The following is a 19,682-nucleotide window of genomic DNA, read 5'->3' as shown; positions in this document are numbered from 1 at the left end:
CCGGGGTCTTTGCCTATACACTAGCTGGAATTAATAGAAGCTGGTGGATGCTTGTGGAACCTCCCAGGTGGCAAACAGGACAGGCACCAAGATATCCCAATCCTTCCCGCCCTTCTGGACCCCTCTTTTTAACTTTGATTTCAGGGTTTTATTAAACCTCTCAATGAGGCCATCTGTCTGCAGAGGATAGACAGACTTCCGCAACTGCTTAATGTGAAGCAGTTTGCACAAGTCCGCCATCACCTTGAATATAAAAGGAGTACCCTGGTCCATTAGTATCTCTTTGGGGAACCCAGTTCTTGAAAACATTTGAAACAACTCCTGGGCAATGGCCTTAGGAAGTTTTCCTTAAAGGGACCACATCTGGAAACCTAGTTGCATAATCCATGACTAATAATATATATTGGTGTCCCCTTTCTGACCTTACTAAGGGCCCCACGAGATCCATATGTCACCTCAATTATGGTCAAGGGTACCAGGGGATTTCTGTAGTGTGACACCAGGCAGTTAACTGGCAAGTGGAGCAGGACGCATTCTTTTCAGCCCCCTGGTGTCCTACCAGTGGGTCGTTGTGGGCTAGATCAAAAAGCATTAGCCTATGTCTGGGAAACCAACAATTGCTCTACAGATCCCCTCGGCTTTCAGTCACTCAATAAAGCAAGTCTCCATTAAATGCAAGATGAGGAAAACTTTGATCTGCACCAGGCATTTGTGGGACCCCACTAATGACAGAAACCTGCTCTCGAGCATTGACCAAAGTAAAACTTCTTCTTCTGTAAAACTGCATAAGTTTTATGATGTTTGCAAGTCCTATGTATTTTTGTACATGCATATATTAATAAAATACTGTTGTAATGTTTTAACCCATCTGTCTTTGCCCTAAAAAATACCATTTGAGGGTCCACTGGTCATAATTTGTAATATTTAGCAATGTGAGCTTGACACAGTTTCCCCAATTAATAGCAAATCCAATTGATTAACCAAAGTAGGATCCTTTAATTGGTGGTGCCAAAGGCACCTCTGGTAACCTCCAAGTCCAGGTGCACTGGCCCTCCATCTTCCTTTACCAGGATCTGCAATGGTGTAAGTTCCCCCTCATTTATCCCCAGCACAACCTGCACCGCAGAGAGTCCCCCCCAGAGGTCAGCTTAGTCTTGAGACCTGGAAAATGAACATTATCATTCACATCAGCACTACTTGCAATGTAATTTCTGGGTGGTCCTGGACTAGACCTCAAAATTCGGTCCTGAAAGGCCCAGTGTCCCCCAGATCTCTTGGCTGTATAGGAAGTCTATTTTGTACCTTTTTGCAAAGTTCAAGGAACAATGGACAGTACCAACCCGCTATGATATCTTGTATCAAACTTTTTATCACCCCAACTTCTTGTGTCACTGAGGTACAGCCAAAGGCAATGGTCACTGGAATCAGCGGGTACTCCCTGGTGTCCCTATGGATACATAATACTCGGAGAGTCTTGCCTACCGGATCGAGTCTCCCAATGACCCTGGCGTGTATCAGCGTCATCATGCTGGGCAGTCCAGCAGAGCCTTGGCAGGAAAATAGTTCACCCATACTTCGCATTCAAACTGACCTGCAGCCAGATCAAGATGGGTGGCATATGCTCATTAGACATAAAACAAGTTCTCCTGCTAGCCCCACATTCCATGTGCTCCTGTTGAAGTGGGCACTGTGCCCGAGTATTTCCCCTGGATTGGCAATGCCAACACTGTTTTTCTCTCATTCTTTTGACAGGGACCAACCGTGATTCTGGAGAAGTTGAGGCAGGTATGCTGGTTCCAGGGTCTAGCGAGGTACCACAGCTGGCCTTGCTGCCCTTGGTGTGGGTTGCCGATGCTTGGCAGGCCCAAGCAAGTGCCCCACCACTGTGTATCTTTTGACCAATGCCACCAGCTGGCCTGCGGTTGCAGGGTCTCCATGGTTTACCCAACGCTGCAGGTCATCTGGCAGGGACCTCAGGTACCGGTCCATCACCACCCTTTCCATCATTTGAGGGCATGTTAACTTTTCTGGTTGCAGACATTCTTGACCAGCTGCACTAGCTCATGCATCTGGGCACTTGGTGGCCAGTCAGATTGGTGGCTCCAGATGTGCATCCTCTGAGCCCGGACTGCCATAGTCACCCCCAGGCGGTCCAGGATTTCTTCCTTCAGCCACTCATAATCCTTGATGTGTTCAGTTAGCAGGTCAAAGTAGGCCAAAGTAGAGCACCCCTCTCTCTCTCCACTATCCTATCTAAGGTAGTTAGAAAGGCCTCCACATAATCATTCAGTGTCAGTTTCTGTGAATAATGTCTGGCTCCCACAGCTACTTGGTTGCCAGGGGCAATGGCGGTCGTCCTTGAGACAGACGCTGCACTGCCTCTTGCAAGGTAGCCATTTGTGGATGTGTGGTTTTCTGCTGGGCTGTAAACTGGGTGGCCAGCAACCAAGTGTTTTCCTGTTGTGCAGCTACAGCCTGTGCCAGGGCCTGCTGCTACTGAGCCATCGCCTTCTCATGCTGACATTTCACCTCTATTGAGGCTTGCTGCTAGCTCACTGATGCTTGCACAAGTGCCTTGATGACCTCCTCCATTTTTCGTTAAACAAACAAAATAGAGCTTCCAGCAGCAAAACAAAATTTCAGAAAATGGCACACGAAAAGGCCGCTTAACTTAAATGCAAATCAAACTATTAAGTAAAGGTCAACTAAGGGCTTTACCCCAGAGTTAGAAGCATCCAGCTTAACCACTTCAGCCCCGGACCATATTGCTGGTCAAAGACCAGGCCACTTTTTGCGATTCGGCAATGCGTAGCTTTAACTGACAATTGCGTGGTCGTGCGACGTGGCTCCCAAACAAAATTGGCGTCCTTTTTTTCCCACAAATAGAGCTTTCATTTGGTGGTATTTGATAATTTCTGTGTTTTTTAGTTTTTGCGCTATAAACAAATATAGGAGCGTCAATTTTGAAAAAAATTAATATTTTTGACTTTTTGCTGTAATAAATATCCCCCAAAAATATATATAAAACATATATTTTTCCTCAGTTTTGGCCGATATGTATTCTTCTACATATTTTTTGTAAAAAAAAAAATTGCAATAAGCGTTTATTGGTTGTTTTGTGCAAAAGTTCGAGCATTTACAAAATAGAAGAAGGAAAATCACCGCTCAAGGTGGGTCTGCTGTAGGGTCATACACAGGTGTAGGATTCCAAGGGTGCTGGCAGTGCACTAGGCAAGCATTGGCGTAAAATGAAGGATGGATGGCCGCACTCCAAACCAAACAGGTTGTCTTTATTTAAACGAACAGCAAAAACATACCAGATCACAGCAACAGAAACAGGAGGATAACCAACGTTTCGCACTGACTTAGTGCTTATTCATGGCTCAGCACATGAATAAGCACTAAGTCAGTGCGAAACGTCGATTATCCTCCTGTTTCTGTTGCTGTGATCTGGTATGTTTTTGCTGTTCGTTTAAATAAAGACAACCTGTTTGGTTTGGAGTGCGGCCATCCATCCTTCATTTTACGTGCGGCCATCCATCCTTCATTTAATAGGGGATAGTTTTATGGCATTTTTATTAATATTTTTTTTTTACTAGTAATGGCGGCGATCAGCGATTTTTATCGGTACTGCGACATTATGGCGGACACTTCTGACACATTTTTGGGACCATACAAAAACACTATACATACAGTATATACACACACACTATACATACATTATACACACACTATATACATACACACTATACATACAGTATACACACACACTATACATACATACAATACACACACACACACACACACACACTATACATACAGAATATACACACACACACACACACACACACACACACACACTATACATACAGTATACTGTATATACACACACACACACACTATACATACAATATATACACACACAGAATATACACACTATACATACAGTATACGGTATATACACACACATACATACAGTGTATATACACGCACACACACTATACATACAGTATATACACACATACATTATATATACACACACACACACACACACACACACTATATATACATACAATATACACACACACACACACAATACACACAATACATTATATACACACACAGTATACACACACACTATACATACAGTATATACAAACACACTATACAGTATATATACACACACTATATACATGGGTGTCCGCTCCATAGGGCAAGGGGGTTGCAATTGACCCCCCTGGAAAACCGAGAGGGTGTTGAAGAGTGAACACCCCTCCTCGACTGAAGCAGTGACATCGCCGCGGTGACGGGCAGGTTAGAACAGGGAGAGAGAGGCGAGCTGCTGGCCGTGGCGTTGCAAGGGGGGGCGGGGGGTGGTCTGGTGTTGGGTGATACCACTGCACCTGACCAACCATCCCCTTCTCTGAGCGGTCCCGGGCCGGATGTCACACAGGCACAGTGAGCAGAGTGAAGCCGCCTCCCCCTTCAGTGTTTGTGTACACATGGAAAGGGAACCTGCTGTGCCACGCTGATCTGAGGTACTGAATGGGATGGGGGAGAGGAAGTCCGTCTGTGCTGAATGGGGGGGGGGGTTGTGCTCAATGGGGGGGTCGATCTGTGCGGAAGTGGGGTCTGTACTGAAGGGGAGGTCCATCTGTGCTGAATAGAGGGGTCTGTGCTTGATGGGGGGGGTCTGTGCTGAAGGGGGGGGTCCATCTGTGCTGAATGGAGGGGTCTGTGCTAAAGAGGGGGGGTCCATCTGTGCTAAATGGAGGGGTCTGTGCTGAAGGGGGGGTCCATCTGTGCTGAAGGGGGTCTGTACATTCTCTAGGCTATATTTATATGGGCATGGAGTAAAGATGAATTATCTCAAGAGCTATTTCACACTGCCAGCTGGCCGCGTTCTCTGTAAAGCGCCGCCAAAAAGCAGCGCTTTACCATCGTTTTAGCTGCGCTATTCAGCCACTAGCAGGGCACTTTTAAAGCATTTGGAGAAAGGGTTAAATGCGACTGTGTATCACCACTGCCGAAGCGCCCCTCCCTGAAAAAATTTCAGCGGACGCCCATGACTATATAGTATATACACACACACTATACAGTATATACACACACACACACACACACACTATACATACACACACACTATACATACACACACTATACAGTATATATACACACACACACACACACACACACACACACACAATACAGTATATACAGTATACACACATCAGCATTTTTCACCCAAAAATCAGCCTGATTGAACACACTGCTGCCCCAACTCCTGACATGCTGGGACTTGTAGTGCCCCAGCAGTTGACAGACACATGGGTTGGTAATACAGGAGAGGAGGAGACTGTGCCTGTATAGTGGTGGGCAGCTAATGAGTATGGAGATGTAGTTAGTAGAGATTGGGGGAGACATTCAGGACATGTCCTTCCTCCAGCAGCAGTGCACTTATCACACACAAAATCCATCTAATAGCCTCAGACAGGAGGAGGTAACACATCCTCTCCCTCTCTGCTCTCCAGGGTAATCCACTGACAAGAATCAATTTTGTAAAGCTCAGCCAGCTTACCTTATCAGGCAGCAGTCCGTCCCACACTGCAGGCTGTATCCCCATCTCCCTCTTCTCTCCTCCAGCAGTCGGCATCTCCTGTTTCTGTGTCAAAAAATCTGCGCTGTGGAAGGGGGCGTGTACAGCGTGTTACTATTGGCTGAGGGGGCAGTGCAGAGGCGGGGCAGCTGTAAACTCTAGATTTTTTTACATCAAAATAATGTCGGTCTCAAACATTTCAAGAATAGATGTAAAAATACACAGATTTTTACATACTGTCCCTAGTTTAATGAGGCTGGCCACCCTGATGGGGCCCCCTAGTGGCATGGGGCCCTCGGTCACTGCCCGAATGGTCAGTCCGCCCCTGCAGATGCCTATTTACAGGAAGTTTCGGATTCTGGTTTATTTCCCCTGGGACTTGTTATGAGGCCCTGGGTGAGAGAATTCGCTCATCCAAAGTCATTTTATGTATTGTGATTATAATATTTTGACATTTTATTGTACACAATGTTAAACTTTTATTTTTAATGTTTCAATAACATTTTGTTAAAACTAGTGCTGTCAAGCGATTAAAATTTTTAATCGCGATTAATCGCATTAATGTCATAGTTAACTCACGATTAATCGCGCCATTAACCACTTGCCCACCGGGTTAATTCTGGCACTTCTCTCCTTCATGTGAAAATCACAATTTTTTTGCTAGAAAATTAATCAGAACCCCCAAACATTATATATTTTTTTTTAGCAGACATCCTAGGGAATAAAATGGCAGTCATTGCAATACTTTTTGTCACACCGTATTTGCGCAGCGGTCTTACAAGCGCACTTTTTTTGGATAAAAATCACTTTTTTGAATTAAAAAATAAGACAACAATACATTTTGCCCAATTTTTTTATATATTGTGAAAGATAATGTTACGCCGAGTAAAATGATACCCAACATGTCACGCTTAAAAATTGCGCCCGCTCGTGGCATGGCGTCAAACTTTTACCCTTAAAAATCTCGATAGGCGACGTTTAAAAAATTCTACAGGTTGCATTTTTTGAGTTGCAGAGTAGGTCTAGGGCTAGAATTATTGCTCTCACTCTAACGATCGCGGCGATACCTCACTTGTGTGGTTTGAATACCGTTTTCATATGCGGGCGCTACTCGCGTATGAGTTTGCTTCTGCGCGCGAGCTCGTCGGGACGGGGCGCTTTAAAAATTTTTTTTTTGGTTTTCTTATTTATTTTTATTTAGTTTTATAATTTTTTACACTGAAAAAAAAAAAAAAAAAAATTGATCACTTTTATTCCTATTACAAGGAATGTAAACATCCCTTGTAATAGAAAAAAGCATGACAGGTCCTCTTAAATATGAGATCTGGGGTCAAAAAGACCTCAGATCTCATAATTAGACTTAAATGCAAAAAATAAAATAAAAAATAAAAATATGTTTCTTTAAGAGGCTGGGCGGGACTGACGTTTTGACGTCACTTCCGCCCAGCAGAGCTATGAGGACGGGTGAAGGAGATTTCTCCTTCAGTCCCGTCCCCGCTCAGCTGCCGGACACATCCGATCCCCTCCGCCGCTACCGACGGCTCCGGTAAGCGGCGGAGGGCGCGGGAGAGCGGCGGGAGGGGGGGGGCCCTCTCCCGCCACCGATAACGCCGATCTCGCGGCGAATCCGCCGCGGAGACCACCGTTATCGTGTACACCACCGCCCCCTGAAAAGATGAATATCTCGGTTGTGGCAGCAGCTGCTGCCGTTATCGAGATATTCAACTTTAAAAAGAGGACGTCTTTTTGACATGGGGCGGTGGTCAAGAGGTAAGGGAGGTTCACCCTTTAAAAAAAATGTTTTTGTTTTCTTATTTATTTATTTATTTTTTATAATATTAAATTGTGTTTTTTAATTTTTTTTACATTTTGATCACTTTTATTGCTGTCACAAGGAATGTAAACATCCCTTGTGACAGCAATAGGTGGTGACAGGTACTCTTTATGGAGGGATCGGGGGTCTAAAAGACCTCCGAGCCCTCCTTTGCACTTCAAAGTATTCAGATCGCCGAAAACGGCGATTCTGAATACTGTGTACTTTTTTAAATCCGGCGCCATTGGCAGCCGAGAAACCCGGAAGTGACGTCATGACGTCGCTTCCGTGGTTTCAATGCGGAGACTGAATCAAAGCCGCTTACGGCTTAGTGTCAGTCTCCAACCTGGACACAGAAGGCGGCGGATCGAGGATCGGGTCTCCCGGTGGGACGGGAGGCCCGGTCAGAGCGGCGAAAGGGGGGGGGATGTCCCCTCCCGCTCCTCCGGCATAACAACCGAGCGGCTTTTAGCCGCATCGGTTGTTATGTTTGGATAGCCGATCGCCCGCTCTAAACAACGGTACCGGGATGATGCCTGCGGCTGCAGGCATCATCCCGGTATAACCCCCGAACGCCGCCTCGTTAATCGCGCGATAAAATTTTTTACGGCGTTAACATGTGTTTGCGTTAACGCCGTTAATAGCGCGTTTAACTGACAGCACTAGTTAAAACCTTATCTGGTTTCATTGAAACTCTGTTGTTCAGTTAATTTCTACTGCCAGCCATGCTGCCAAGTAAGTGTCTGACAGCAGGGGATACACAAAACTCTGGCAACAGCCACTGGAAGCGCTTCTGCATCTACCTGCGGTACATGAAACCTTGCATTAATCAGGTAAATATTAGTTAAATAGCAAAACATATGGAAATAAGCAGAACCCATCTAATACGGCATTAAACTATGAGTCATATCACCCTTATATTACACCATTACTTGTAACTCATAGCAACAACATTTTTTGAAATTATCCCTGAAAGCCACTTCACTTAAGTCAAATATAGGCAATCTCCATGTAAAATGGATGAAAATAAACACATAATCTTTGTATCTTTCTTCAGAGATAAAGGATCCATGCCAGCTTACTGGTGGTCATGGACCAACCTAAAAAACATCTTGAGAGGCAATTGTTATTTCAATGTACAATATGCAACATGCTTTCCATGATGATCCATCTTTTAGTAATAGCTCCTCTTGTCTGTCAAGCTATCATACTAAATAAATAATATCTCCAGTACAAATGGTTTATCTTTTCTATCTTGTTACACGTATCTGAGTTTCCATCACCCACTTTTCTTTTCATGAAAGCTGAAATCCCACTTATATCATCTTGGAGAATATTTTCAGCCACTGAAATTGTAACTTTCCACTAAATCTTTTAATATTCATGAACATTTCTAACATATATTATCAGATATCGAGAATATGATGTGCGTCATCCTTCCCACCAGACTTAAACAACCTTTAATGTTGTCTCCTCATGAACTTTCATATGTTATTGGTTATGATTTTTTCTTTTTAATCCGTTGCCCATCATTTGCACTTTGAGTGTATCTCATAGTGATAGTTGTACAATTTAACTCACACTCTCTATTTAAGGTGGAACTACACTGCATCTGAGCACCATAAACCAAAAACACTATTTAATTCATTTTTAATATTCAAAGCAAATTCCCCCATCCATCCATGTCTCTATGCTTTACTTTGTTGAGAAATCACTTTAAAACCTCCCCCCACCCCCTGCCTTTCTGGCTGTGGCCATCTTGAGTAAAGGCAAATGATTTATGTACAGTAGCATTAAAGCCCAGTACCAGTGTCCATTGGGGGTGCCCGGGTTCCGCCCTCTCTGTCACGCCACCCCCTCTGTGTAGAATAGATAGATTCATGCATAGCATGAATCTATCCATGGCTGCTGTAGCCACCCCCTATTCAGGTGCCTGAATTCCAGTGGCGGGGTGTTTTTTTAAGCACCATAGGCTCTAATAGGCTTCAAAAAAGGTCCACCCAGCAGCCGACTGACTCCGGCTCAGCTGAGAGCGATGACCGAAGTGTTCTGAAAATATGAGGGACATAAAAGAACAGCAGGGGATATCGCTGTACTAACATCGGGTCCATAGTACAGCAGCTCTGACCGAAGCTGTCAGGTTTCTTTTTTGCCGCTGGGTTGAACAAAAAATAAATGAATGGTGTGTACTAGGCTTTTCTTTCTGGAATCCATCTGTCCTTAGCCCAAGCACGCATGTAGGAGAGGGTGCTTAGCTGAGAAAACTCCTCCTCCCCATCTAAAGAGTCTTGGGGTATATGACATAATTTGCCCCGGCAAGAAACCAGAAAGTAACTGAAGGGATGTTAAAAAAAAAAGTTTAAAACAAGTTAATATGATATAATTTCCTATATATTTACCAATGCTATCAGCATGAGGATTAAAAATATTTAATGTTGACTGGGAGAATGAAGTGCCACTTTAACTATAAGCCAACTTAAGAAGTTAACTGAAACTACCATTATCTCTGTCTACTTTGTCTAAAGCTGGCCATAGGTGGATTGAAATTTGTATGGCTCAGGAGGGACTAGTCTAATTCTGAACCAGCTATGGCCATTCCTGCTTGGCAGAAGTCGATCTAACGATCAACTTCTGTTGAACGGGCCTGTGGAAAACTTTTATTTGATCAGTAACTGCAGCGCTGAGTAGTATATTCTGACAGAGGAGGAGTCCCCACTGTCAGAATACAATAGCACAGAGCCAGGAGGATTCCTTTATCCACCTCATTTTGTGGATGGGGAAATTTGTTATTTTTTTTTCAATCATCCCTCTGGCTGATCAAAAAACAAAACAAACAAAAAATAAATAAATACATAAATGTATGGCCTATAAATGTATCACTATACAGGTTACCTTTTTGAAATGTACTACTCTTGTGCTTCTATGGTCTAGCACTTACCCACACAGGAGATTCTGGATGTAAAACTCCCAGTAGCCTTCATTACTGATCCGTCCCGTGTGAAAGGGGCCTTATGCCTCTTTGGAGATGTACCCTACCCAAGCAGCAGATTTCAAAAGCTAGGACGCTCTTCTCACACATTCCCCAGGTAGCAGGCATGTGAAGCTGTAAAGGGCCCCTTCAATCATACATCCTGTCTAGACAAAGCCTAATGCCGCGTACACACAATCGTTTTTCGGGTTGTAAATAATGAAGTTTTTCAGGCTCTAGAAAAAAACAGCGATTTTTTCAACCCGATCATTTAAACGGCCTTGCCTACACACGATCGTGAAAAAAAAATGCTCTAGCAAAGCGCGGTGACGTACAACATGTACGACGGCACTATAAAGGGGAAGTTCCATGCGGATGGCGCAACCCTTGGGGCTGCTTTTGCTGATATCGTGTTAGTAAAAGACGATTCACGCTTTTCAGTCTGTTACTGCGTGATGAATGTGCTATCTCCATTACGAACGCTAGTTTTACCAGAACGAGCGCTCCCCTCTCATAACTTGCTTCTAAGCATGCGCGGGTTTTTCACGTTGTTAAAGCCCACATGCGACCATTTTTTACAACCTTAAAAACAACAACGTTAAAAACATTGTGAAAAAATAGAGCATGTTCGAAAAAAAAATTGCCCATTTTTTAGAACCCGAAAAATGCTCTGAAGCCCACACACGGTCGTTTTTTTTTTTTTTTTGCCTGTGAGGCAAGTCTGGAAGGTTGTCCTGAATATTTGTTTCCTTCCCCAGCATGTGTCATTAGACTAAACATCTTAGTGATTGGCCACAGCCAAATTAACATGCATCACCCTTTCAACTGTATGCTCTCACTCTAACTACTGGAGAAAATTTAACAGCAGTAGACAGATGCAATCAATGTCTAAGGTCTTTGGGAAACCCAGTGAACAGGAAAAAGGTAAACAATCAGAATTCAGGCTGACTACAGCCGGACTGTCAACACTAAATTTAGGCTAGAGACACTTATGGCTTATGACAAGGTTCCTACGCCCTGCCTCTGCTCAAACTGACTTCCGCTTCGAACCAAAACAAATTCCCATTTCTGAGATTAGGGTATCCTGTTTAACAAATGGACATTGAAGGGGTTATCTGAGGATAAGGCAATATAGTGGGTTTCAAACTACATTTGACATTTCACATGAAATCCAAAAAAGTACAAAGAATTGTGGTTGCACAGTACAAAGAACAAAGGATAGATTTCACTATCTAGGCATAAATAGCCAAGCAGTGTCAGGTACTCTTTAAGGCCCGGTTCATGTGATGCATCAAAAACATTCTAAATTCGCATTTCATCCGTAAAGTCATTGGCCCAGATTCTCAAAGGGCTTACGACGGCGCAACGCCATGTACGCCGTTGTAAGTCCTAATCTGGGCCGTCGTATCTATGCGACTGATTCTTAGAATCAGTTATGCATAGATATCCATTAGATCCGACAGGCGTAAGGCTCTTACGCCGTCGGATCTTAAATGAAATTTTTTTTTTGTCCGCTAGGTGTCGCCTCCGTTGTTTTCCCCGTCGAGTATGCAAATTAGCTAGGTATGCGAATTCCCAAACGTACGCGCGGTCGACGCAGTGAAGTTACGACGTTTACGTTAGGTTTGCCCGGCGTAAAGTTGCCACTGCTATATGAGGGGCAACCAATGTTAAGTATGGCCATCGTTCCCACGTCGAAATTTAAAAATTTACGTTGTTTGCGTAAGTCGTCCGTGAATGGGGCTGGATGCCATTTACGTTCACGTCGAAACCAATGACGTCCTTGCAACGTCATTTGGAGCAATGCACCCTGGGATATTTTACGGACGGCGCATGCGCAGTACGTTCGGCGCGGGAACGCACTTAATTTAAATACTACACGCCCCCTACCCGCCTAATTTGAATTAGGCGGGCTTGCGCCGGGTGATTTACGCTACGCCGCCGCAACTTTACACGCAAGTGCTTTGTGAATAAAGCACTTGCCTGTAAAACTTGCGGCGGCGTAACGTAAATGAGATACGTTACGCCCGCACAGTTTTGCGCGATTCTACGAGAATCTGGGCCATTGTTTGCAATGACGGTCATTCACATACATGCGTTTCTATTCCTCTACGAATGCGATAAAAAAAGGGTCTTGTGCGAGTTTACAGCATTGTGTTTTGCGAATTTAGTCTCTATAGACATCAATGTAAATCGTTCTGAAATTGCATTGATGGTTCACATATGTGCGTATTCCACCACACTACTCTCCACAAAAAACAAGAAGTACACAGGAAGTTAACACCTTTTTGGCTAGAACATCAATTGCAGCTATGTCCAACTCCTGAAATTCGTGGTAAAATCGCTGTATATTCGCACCTCACACAGGACAAAAAAAACAATCAAATTCACAGCGCAGCAGTGTGAACCAAGGCTTAATCAATTAATTATGCAGGATTCTACCATGCTACTGTAATGTGTCTATCTGCTAAATTGGCTGCATTATGTGATCTCTTTTTTCTTTTTGTACTGTATATTTTCCTTCAATAAAGCACTCCTGATTGTTAAAAAAAATAATAATTATGCAGGATTCACTGCTCTAACCCTCCACCCTTGCAAAACTAATTGAGTTCCAGCCTAAAAAGCCCATTTTTTCTCCTTGAAGATACACAGAAAAGTAGAAGCTGCACACTTACGTCATGCATCACTCACTTCAGTAAATTTTTATTTATCCACTCAGCCCGCCACTGCCTGGAGACCACCCCTGTCTGACATGTTTCACCCTTAGTCATAGAAATTTGGGAAGGTTTGAAGGGGAAGTTAATAAATATCATAATTTAATATTCATTTGCAATAATTAAAGTGGTTGTAAACCTTCAATCTTTTTTTTTTAGGGCTGTTACTGATTAAAATTTTCGTGTTCAATTCATCGTTTTTTTTTTAAATCGATTAATCTACTAATTTTGATTAATTATAACGCACATACAGATCCAACTACTTTTAGCTGATCTCCTTGCAGGCTGATTCCCAGTGCAGCTACCAACCACTGGAAAAATGGATAGCAGGATACAAAAAACACACAAAGGCAGAGCTCGATGGTAATAGCATTAAAACTTTTATAGTCTTAGGTGACAAAATAAATATTGCACTGGAGATAAAATCGATGTAGCTACATAAACTTTAAAAATGGTGCGAGTAATACCAAACGGTAGCAAAAGCAGTCATAAAAACATGTAGCCAAGTATGATACTGGTATAAAAATGTGTACAACGATACCACTGCTGAATCCAGATGAGGAGGGGTTAACATCAGTCCGTCTGCATGTAGATGTCCCGTTAAGGGAACTATCACAACTCCCAGTGGATGGCTGTAGAATCCCAGGTTGATAGAGGGAAGTGATAGAGGGAAGTGTAACAGCCCTTGCGTGTGGCAGATAGTAAGGTCTCGCCGGCATGCAGATATGAAGGCACAGCAAAGGAGCCCTTCAGATGGGCACGGCAAGCCCCGCCAGTGTCCGTGACGTCACCGGATCTCAGACGGAACTCCCTGAAGACCCGGAAGCTGGCAGAGAGGTGAGTACCGATCAAAAGAATTTTGATCCATCAAAAAAATTAACGATTAATCGAGGAATTAATAGTTAATTTCCACAGCCCTATTTTTTTTATAAAAATAATAAACATGCCTATACTTACCTGCTCTGTGCAATAATTTTGCACTAAGCAGCCCCGATCCTCTTCTTCTGTGGTCCCCTGCTGGCACTCCAGGCCCCTCCTCTTCACTGAGTGCCCCCATGGAAAACCCGGGGCACCTGTTTGGGCTTGCTCCCGAGTTCCGCTGCATTGACACAGATAGCCCCCCACTCCCATGTCACAGGATTTAATTGACAGCAGCAGGAGCCATTGGCTATCAATCTGTCCAATGAGGAGAGACAGCGGCTGGAGCAGCTGTGCTCCTGCACATCACTGGATCAAGCTCAGGTAAGAAAAAGGGGGTTCTGGGGGGAGCTGCAGCACAGAAGGTTTTTCACCTTAATGCATAGAATGCATTAAGGTGAAAAACCTTGAGGCTTTAGAACCACTTTAAGCATACTAAGATACAACAGATGCAAAAGATACAAAAAATTAAATTGCTCCACAATAGATTACTTTGATTGGAACCTCGAAACGATGGGAGAGAGACTTCTGGAGCAAAGTTATGACTGTTCTGGCATTAAAGCGGAGGTTCACCCAAATAACATTTTTCTCAGAACAACTTCTTTAGACTTCTAACATGTACAGTCAGCGATTTATTTTTTTTTTTTACGCTGTACATACCGTATAATCTATCTTTTCATTCTGGCTTCCGGGGACTTCTCCCCGCGGGAGTAGGCGTTTCCAAGCTGAGGAGGCATGTCACCTGCGAGGTCGCCCAGATGATTGACATCTTTTCAGCAAAAGCTCCCCCCGGCGGAAAAGGCTCCGCCCCCCGTATTGCGTAGGCACGTCCCAGTCACGGCGTTTCCGAAAGAAGCCAAACATGCAGATCTGCTAGTTGGCTCTATACAGTGCAGGCGCAAGCGCTTGCCACAGGCAGCTTCCTGTCGCCTATAGAAGGGCGTTGATTTACTAAGGATGGAAGCATTACAACATGCGACCAGACCTTAGCGATTTAAATATATTTTAGCTTTAAGGATTATTTCCAATACACCTCATCACTGAGCGATTCCAAATCGCTATCCATTATCCCATCATCCTGAAGCTCAACATTCCTTATCTCTTTTGCTTTGGACAAAACCTCTGCTATGTATGCGCCCTTTTCAGATCCTTCCAACTGGAGAGGGTTAACTACTGCAAAAGCCAGCGCACCTGTGTCTACCGGCCTTGCAGTCTCTCCATTTCGCATAGCAGAACTTGTGTCCACTCCACTGTTACCCACTGCAAACACATTTTTAAACACAGCAGGCTGCAATAACATAACGTCACCACTTTGCTCAGGTGGCACTTCATTAAACTTATGAGGACTTTTTCTGCCAGCAGTGACAGACCACAGTACCCCATCATCACTACAAGTAAGTTCAGACATTTGAGTTTTACAATTTTTCTCATCATCAAGGTCAAGTACCTTCTTATTCATCAGAGCGGCACCACAGTTGCCCCAGGCAACCTCTGGCTTCAACACACAGAGCTTCCTGGAGGTTTCTAAGGACACCTCTGCAGCCTTATATACGGTTGCTAAGGGGAATCGCATATCCTGCTTAGCGATTACCCCTACCTCATTAAGCATCACATCACCATAAGTACATGTATTATCAGCAATATCTTCATCATCATTCATAAACATAGCAGTTTTATAATGTCTATCAGATTGTCTTTTGTCAGAATGCATGGCACCCTGCATGCCACTCAGCACATCACCCTTCCTCTCCAAAGGAATTATTTTGCCCACTAGGGCGGCTTCACAGTTGTCCTGGGAAACTACTTGCCTCACCATTACAGGCTCCTTGGCGGTTTCCCTTGGCACCTCTGCAGCACCTGTCTCTGTCACTAGGGAACATGGCACATCAACTGCTTTGATCACCCCTAGCACATCTCTCCCAGCACTCTGCTGGATTACCTTAGGTGCACCCAGAGTCCATATGTCCTTTTCAGTCTTTGACCTTGATGCAAGCAGGGTTTTAACCTGTGTCTCCCCACTGATCTGGGTAGCACACTGCAGCAAGTCCATTTTTACACCTTCTGCAGATCTCCTCACCGGACACACTGCTATTTCACTTGGATCACAAACTGCAACAGTCTTACCATATCCTGTAGCAGGTAACTCTGTCTTCATTTGAGTGCGCCGTCTCTCAGTTGCATATTTACTGGCCAACTCCCCCTGGTGGCCACAGGATGAAATCACAGCAGGCATCTCCCACTGTTTAGCACCCCCTGCAGACACAACAGAAAACTCCTTGTTGCCAGGGGTGACTGCAAACATATCTGAAAAGGAATCCTGGCCCACCGATAGAGTTCTGCTCAGCAACATTACCTCCAGCTGCACCCCAGAATCTAGGGCAAGAAAATATGCCGTGCCCCAGCTGACCACATTCCAGGCATGGTGTTTGGCGACACTCTCCCAACACGCAGAATTTCACTGGTATCTCTATGGGGATGGTGATATACCTCTTCCCTGTAGCTCCTCCTTCCCATTGGCACATTTTCTCCTGTTGCCAACGGAAACAGTGCTCTCCCAGCTGCACTTTGCTGGCTCTCCTACACACGTAGACTTCTCTCTCCATGAAGCGATGTTGCTTTAAACTTGCCACGATCCTCTGTAGGCAATATTCTTGTCTTTCGGTCCACTGACCTGACATCATAGGCTTTGCTATGGGCAACTGCACCCATTTGCTCACTCTTTACACTCAGAGCAGGCATCTCATACCTTTGCTTTGCTGAAGCCTTGGACAAAGGGCATTTGGAAACGTAATGCCCCTACTCACTGCACCGCAAACAGCGCACTTGTTTCTTAACACTTTGCACATTAATAGCTGGCCAGCTTGCACCAGCGTTGCTAGGGGCAACAGCATGAACTTCCCCTTTAACTTGGTTCAGTGCGGCCAAGTGTCGCTTGCACCAATCCACTGCAGACTCAGACTTTGGTGGCTTCTCTATACTTGCAGTCACCTGTGCACTCATTTCACCTGTGTTGCTAGGGACAAAACCAACTCTCATCTCAGCAAACATTGCTTTCTTTTTGCGTTCTGACCGTGCCATCTCTGCAATCAGGCCAACAATTTTTTTTTAACACAGGAACATTTTGGCATACTGTCTCCAAGACTTGCAAACAGCACACTTTCACATGCAGACTTCACTCTTTGCGATTCCGCTTGAATCATCCATTCACTGGGCCTTCCCAAGTGGATACTTATTTTCAGGCCACGCTGAGCTCACTTCCACAGGTACACCACCTGTATGCAACACAGTCCAACAATTGAACTCCTGTGCAATGCAGTTTGCCTGGCTGCCACACACAGCATTGCTACAAAACACAGATTCTTTTTACTCACTGTTTTTGGTATGCAAAGATCTGGAACGCTTCCAAAACTGCCCGAAGCAATACCTCCACCATATGTAAGATTGTGGGGATCAGACTCCAGCGGTAGGTGCGTTTTCCAGTGTGTACGCCAGTCCAGAACTGAGTTTTCCTGAGGCCAATATGGCAGCATACTAGTGATAGAGCTCCGCCTCTTGACCACTCCCTCAGGACCAGTGAATAGCATAAATTAAGGCATGGTTAGCCGCCACCCTATTCTTCTTTTTTTCCCTCATACCTCACGCACCAGTGAAGAGTAAGCAGTACTATGTCCCCCCTCTGCCTCAGTGCAGTAGCCGTCTGGGTTGAGCCTCTCCCAGTGTGAAGTCCCAGCATTCAGGCTGCTAAAAGCGCTATTGTCTGGGAGCCCCTTCTGTGGGTCTTATTGGGGCCCCTGCAGTGTTTCCTCTTTAGGAATGAAATCTGCTTTTAAAATTGATAACTGCAGCACTTGTGGAATACGGAGGGGCCAGCTATGCTTTATCTCTCTTAGCCCTTTGTGCCATACAGGGTCACCTGTACCTTTATATGTACCTATATCTCCCTCTTTTGTCTTTCATTACCTTTTTTATTCACTGCTTCAGCAAAACAAACAGAAGAAACTACAGGCTTGTCTTCTAACACAGGTACAGAGATAGAAAAGGTTCAGTCTCTTTAGCCAACAGATTGATATATAGACAAAGTACACGGCTATAGCCAGAGATACAGTCTCTAAAATGGTTTTGCTCACCCCAGTAGGTACACAATCCAACAATGGATCATCTCACACAGCATGCTGCTGTCTGTCTCTCTCTCCACACACAACTCATCTCTGACATGTTCAGCTCAGCTGACAATCAGGTCTGAAAGGGAAATTCCTACCCTATTCAATTAACCCCTTCTTAACCCGCCCCAGACTGACCCTCTGCAGGTAGGTATGTATATATATATATATATATATATATATATATATATATATTGTGTGTGTGTGTGTGTGTGTGTGTGTGTGTAGGTATATAGGTGTATGTAGATAAATCAGAAAGGAAAGTGGAATCCTTTCTCCTATGTCTACTCCTCCTCCTTCTGTCGCTGTTTTTCAGCTAACCTTACCTCAAATGGCCATCCCATTTCTCCACAGATCAAGAGTCAATTACTGCTCATAATACAAAGACCCTCAACAACTAGGGTCGGATCTGTTTTTATATACCACACAGCTACTCCTCTGTTGGAGTCTGCTATCCTGTGGCTACTAGTTTTTAAATAAATATTTATTTGTATCTACAACGGTATTGTACTATTGGAGTTCCCCTTTTTTTCATGAGATACGGAGGCTCGAGTGGACCATCACTTGCTGGACAGCTGATCCACCTTACACCATTTGGAAGGGAGCCGACCACAGAAGCAGTGGATAGGAGCCGGTGATTCCAGGAGTGTACACTACGTGCCTGATACCCCAAGCGGCGACTTCTGTCTGGTGAGTGGGGAACCCTGAGGGGAGCACCAGGACCACCTCGCACCTATACAGTTAGGACCACCTCCTCCACGGTTCATATGAATGGACTCCATATAATGATAATACCCTATGCCTGTGTAGTATAGGATGTGCCGAGCTACACTGTGTTGGACTGATTTGTTTATACAGACCATTTTAGACCACATATTGGTCTGGTAACTTTGCTTTTGGACTACTGTTGGATTCATATCTTATATTGCTGTTTGATACTGAGTTCTGTTTTATATGATTTGTGCTCTTTCAGTTTCCCATGTTTTCACACATGTCATATACGTACCTTTGCCCAGGAAGCTGGTGAGTAGACACTGCCTGGAGAAGTATGCAGCTAACAGGTAATGCCAAATGTCTTTATTATTGATAAAAGTGCCACAAGATTCTGTTTTGAACTCGCCTTAATTACCTGAAGCTACTGTTACACTTGTATTGTAAACTGTTGTAGACTGTTGCCATAGGAGACAGCGTTCCTATCAGTGCAGATGTGGCATCTTGCTGGATGCTTTTACCTGCGTGGCTGTCCTGTAGAAGTCTTGGAGTCTGCCGGGTTGATGTTGCGGCTGCCTGGGGTGTCCTGGCCCTAATCCTCTCTCCCAGAGTTCTGTTGAGGAGAGATGGAATCGCTTTGCAGACTGAGGCCCTGACACATGATTCAAAGCCCAAATTGTCCTGGTGAATCCTGGACAGGTGACACACCCTAGGTGTCTGGCGCCCATGAATCTACTTTGCACTGCACCCATTATACCTTACGACCCACTCTATGTGAAGGGATGTCAGCAACTCGTGGTTC

The 19,682-nt window shown here is 44.4% G+C and overlaps 1 long non-coding RNA gene across 1 annotated transcript; it reads left to right on the top strand.

Moving 5' to 3' along the window:
* Positions 1-17,571: 17,571 nt before the first annotated feature.
* On the top strand, positions 17,572-19,224 carry LOC120929390. The gene is made up of 3 exons (XR_005747385.1): positions 17,572-17,662; positions 18,708-18,859; positions 19,143-19,224. It is a non-coding gene; the product is annotated as an uncharacterized LOC120929390 (long non-coding RNA).
* Positions 19,225-19,682: the final 458 nt, after the last annotated feature.

This window comes from Rana temporaria, chromosome 2 (assembly GCF_905171775.1).
Source record: "Rana temporaria chromosome 2, aRanTem1.1, whole genome shotgun sequence".
Taxonomy (NCBI): Eukaryota; Metazoa; Chordata; class Amphibia; order Anura; family Ranidae; genus Rana; species Rana temporaria.
Note: the sequence above shows the minus strand (reverse complement) of the source record. Positions and strands in the feature narration are given on the sequence as shown.